At 40.8% G+C, this 4,561-nt stretch overlaps 1 long non-coding RNA gene across 1 annotated transcript; it reads right to left on the bottom strand.

Moving 5' to 3' along the window:
• Window positions 1-1,003: 1,003 nt before the first annotated feature.
• On the bottom strand, window positions 1,004-3,639 carry LOC133626912 (uncharacterized). The gene is made up of 3 exons (XR_009819833.1): window positions 3,558-3,639; window positions 2,177-2,325; window positions 1,004-1,038 (listed from the first exon to the last, which is right to left on the bottom strand). It is a non-coding gene; the product is annotated as an uncharacterized LOC133626912 (long non-coding RNA).
• Window positions 3,640-4,561: the final 922 nt, after the last annotated feature.

Consider the following 4,561-nt stretch of genomic DNA (forward strand, 5'->3'; position numbering starts at 1 on the left):
CAACATGATACCGAGTTCTAAACAAAAGAGACAGTGAACACTTATCCAATTGACAATGGATTTGTAAGGCATATATCCAGGCTCTGCAGTCAGCAGAAGAAGAACTAGATGAGGAAAGAGGCCACAACTGCTGTCTTGAGTGCACAAAAGGGAAGTACAAGTTTATAACAGGAGTATTACGAAATCTGTCCAGGTTTCAAGCACGGGACTGAAAAGCCAAGTGAAGGGAGTTTTGACATACAAATTGTTACCGAGATGTGAAGAATCACTATAGCAAAGTCAAACCAGTAAACAGGAAGGTTTCATGACTGTTCATGACACTGAATTTTGTGTTACTTGCAACAAGGGTCATCCACACGAGAAGGAATATATGAGGGCTTCATCCAAGGCCCTGTTAGAATCCAGTTAGACACAGCTCAGAGAAGTCATCTACTTAGCTAATCTGGAGGGACAGAAGACAACAGAGGAGAGAGCAAAGCATAAGCCTTGGGCAATTATGGGCTAGAATACTAATCAAAAAAGAGCCTGAAGTTCCCTCAAGAACACTTGGGCAGGAGTGATAATGAATTATGATATCCTGTCAGGCTACATGAGATTGGTCTCCAGAAAATGTTGGTATTTTGATTTTCGTAGCAGTATCTAAGAAGAGTGAAACTGATGCAAAAGTAACCACAAGAAAAAGAGTCATGAGCAAAAAATGGTTTCATGAAAGTATCCAACAGGAAAATTGAGCAAGAAAACAGAAGCAGCCATGATTGAGGCATATACCACCTTCCTACACCAGTATGGGTGGTAAGAAAGCTTGGCAATTCCTTACCTGCAAGCCCCAAATGTTTTAAGATGGGTACACAGTGGCCTTGACAATTTCTGGTATTCTTCATCTTTTAGCACCTTGGCAGTCAAACCAGGCAGTTCTGGGGGAACTTCAGCTTCTGCCTGCTGCAAATAGCGGAGGATCCCAAGTGCATCACACTCGTTGTTTTCTCTTAACAGAACGACTGACTGTGCCTTTGTGATCTCTTGGTCTACAGAAGAATCCTAAAACAAATACACACGTATTTTTAACAGCTTCTGTGTATCCACTACTTTGTGATCAAATGCAGTATTAACCTGGTAACGGTTTGTCAAACCTTTATCGCATTACAGAAGTTGTCAGGCATGCTGTGTACACGATGAGCAAAGATTTTTGGAGAGGAAAACTGAAATGTGTCACACAAGTGGCATCTGTAGCTTCCAAAGACTGCATGCATTCATCTGTTAAAGCTAAGCACACGGTTTATACACACTTGTAAGTGTACTACTCGAAGCATGTGAAGTGTGACATCACTTTAACAGTGGCTGTTTCCATCTCTCCATCCACTGATTTCAGAAGCAAGAAAAAAGGTCCTTCCCAAACCACTTTGTCATGGTTTGCCATGACAGCCTTTTCTGGTGACGGGGAACGGGCTGTAAAGATGACTCCTGGAAGAAGTTGCTTGCAGCTCTCCCCAGCTCTGAGCCAGACCCACTGCTGGGGCTGAGCCAATGAGACACCTCCACCATCACTTTGTAACAAGAAGCCTGAAGAGGAGGGTTCTTCCTCCATTCTTCTTTCTTCTGCCCTTTCCTCTTCTGGCTGGTGGTGGTGCAAGGAGTAGGAACAGTGAGAGAAACAACCATGTGGGCTCCAAGGTCAGTGAGGAAAGAGAGGAGGAGGTATGCTGGAACAGAGACCTCCCTGCATTCTATGGAGAGAACTGGTGAAGCTGAGGTTTGTTTGCATTTCTTTAAAGACCCTACAGCAGCGGTAGAGACTCATTTTGGTAAAGCTGGCCCCAGTCCAGGGGCAGCGATTCACTTCATTAATGGCCCCGAGCCAGGGGCAGTGATTTCCTTCTTTATCACTATGGCCAGAGCAGGCCGTGTCCCGAAGGAGGGACCCAATATCCACAGCTGTAACTGTGGGGAGGAACCATATTGGGATTTATCAAAATGAGACAGAACATAGTTAAAAATGTCATCATGAATGCATTCTGTGTCAGACATTCCTGTCAGCCTTTCTTCTAGCTGGCAGAAGGGCAGGGTTTGGGCTATTTTTAGCAGAAGTAGTTAAATTACAAATTCACAAACCTCCTTTATTCTTAGAAGTCAAGATATTTTAGTTTGTTATATCTTAATAATTAAAAGCCCCACTTACCTGTGTAAAATGATGCTCACCCGATGAACCATTTCTGCCTCATCTCCTGAATTAGTGAATGTCAGCACCTTCGGAAGATGACTGTGGGTAAAAGCCAGTATTTTGAGTAACACAGCGGTTCTTTCACTGTCCATACAAGGCTGTACAACCTAAAGGTGGATACAAACCAGAGGGCTGGTAATTCATCTAATCTAGACATGCTTTACTGTGTATTAGGGCAAAACTAAAAACCGCAAAACGGGCCTTTCAATGCTTCAAACAGAAGCTTTTAACACCATATCACCTCTTCAATGCAGATGGTACAGGCCCGAGGAACCGTGCACCAAGCTGGAGACAAATGGATGTGCAGCAACACACGGTGAAAGGTCCAAAAGTTTCATAGAAGCAGAAACATCTTGTGTAACTTGAGCTGTGTGAGCCATTTTCAGTGGTCCCTTACAGCCTCAGTGAGTCTATGTTTCTGTGATCTAATGCAGTAGAAAATGAATGACAATGTTTTAAAAATCAAACCAGACATTTCCATTTCACTATGTCACAGCCCCTTAAAAATCAAGCTTCATCGAGTATCAAAGTGATATGACATTAACCACTTGTTAGATATTACTTGATAAATAAGTTACAGACTCCCACACTCATGCAGTCCATCTCTGTCAATGTCTAAGCAGATGGCCTAAATAACCTGGGAAGCATCATAAAGATACTCTAAGATGACATCAGATGCACCCATTCTCAACATGCACTACCTTTTGGATCATTCATTGACATTTGCACCTTAGAACACAAAACCTGCAGTACTCTAATATATACATCCTCCACTCCTGTTTCTCAAGGCTTTGTAGCAACTGCTCAACTGCAAAAGTGTAAGAATTGGTGGGATATACAAGAAAGGATTATTTCCCTGATATGAGATGGCAACTACATCACATCCTTGAGCTATTGGTGGCCAACAGTAAGATTCAGTGGAGTTAGGGCCTAAAACTTTTTTCCAAGTAAGTTCCTACAGAAAGAGAAATAAAGAGTTCTACCTGAAAATCGTGTGCTTGAAACACCAACAAGGCAACACAAAGCACTGAGCAATTTAAAAGCCTTTGACCCACTGCATAATACATTTCCTTAACACACAATATGATAAGAGTTCTTCTGGGATGAGGAGTTAAATTCTTACATCTAATTCAAATGCCATCATTTGTAGCAGTGGTTGATAGATCAGATGAAACTGTACAATTCTACAGTCTCTCTGAAGCATAATTTACTCAACCGTATGAACAACCTCCTACACATTCCTCAATCAAAATTAGCTACTATAGTATTTAGTATCTGAAAGTTAAGGTATGATACTAGTCTTAAAAATACTAAATGTAATGTATTACGTTAGCATTACCCTTTCCAGATCTTCAAGAAGTGGTGCTGTTTCCAGAATTGATGGTGGCTTCATTTTCTTGCCAAGAAAGACAAAGTTTCTTTCTTCAAGATTTTCAAAACTCTGAAACCATATGAAATAGATGACAAAGGCAATACTTAGTAAATGGGTTTGAGCTTACACCCAACTTAAAAACTGTTTTTTTGAGAAGAATTAGCCAAAGAAATGTAAACAGAAATGAAGTACAACTCACACACACGTCACACAGAACAGTGCTGAGACTCCTACTGTCCCCTGACTTGGCCATTGCCTCTGTTTCTTGCTTTTTTTCTTTTTGTCTCTTCCCCTGCATTTTTTATGCCCTTCCTGTTCTCACAGAGGCACCATCAACTTTGCTGGCTTGCTGAGCTTTAGTCTGCTCTTGTTGCTGATGTGGCTGGATTCATTCCCTGGTGTCCCTCCACAAAGATCACTCTTGTAGCCTCAACACTACCCACACCTTCCACATATATGACACACGTTTGCAGAGGTTAAATGGAAGTTATATCCTGGAATTACCTGTTGCTCATTTTCAGTTCTATGTGTGTTCAAAGGATCAGAATTTAAGCACTGCTGAAGCCTGAGAAATATACAAATATTAAATTCAATGGAAATGCAAAAGGAAAGTGTAATTGATAAATATCACCAATATTTCTAAATGGCATGAAACAGTTCACCTACAAAATATCTCTGATGTATTACCTGTGCCAACAAAAACCCTCAAATATGAAAGAAGAAATCAAAAAGTACCATTTTGGATGTAAAATTTACTATTAGGTTTTAGGTATCTGAAAATAACCCAAAGGTTTTTTTAACCAAGACAATTGGTGGGTTCCTCAACTTCAGAAGAAAATCAGATGGGACTGCAGGAAAAAGGTGTCTTAAAGTTGCAAAACCATGAAACGATGTATCTTTGCAACAGTTAAAACTTGAATTAAAAACACCCCTCAGCTTGTTTACATATGCAGCAAGTGATATGCAGCATA

The sequence above is a fragment of the Colius striatus genome, chromosome 16, assembly GCF_028858725.1.
Source record: "Colius striatus isolate bColStr4 chromosome 16, bColStr4.1.hap1, whole genome shotgun sequence".
NCBI lineage: Eukaryota > Metazoa > Chordata > Aves > Coliiformes > Coliidae > Colius > Colius striatus.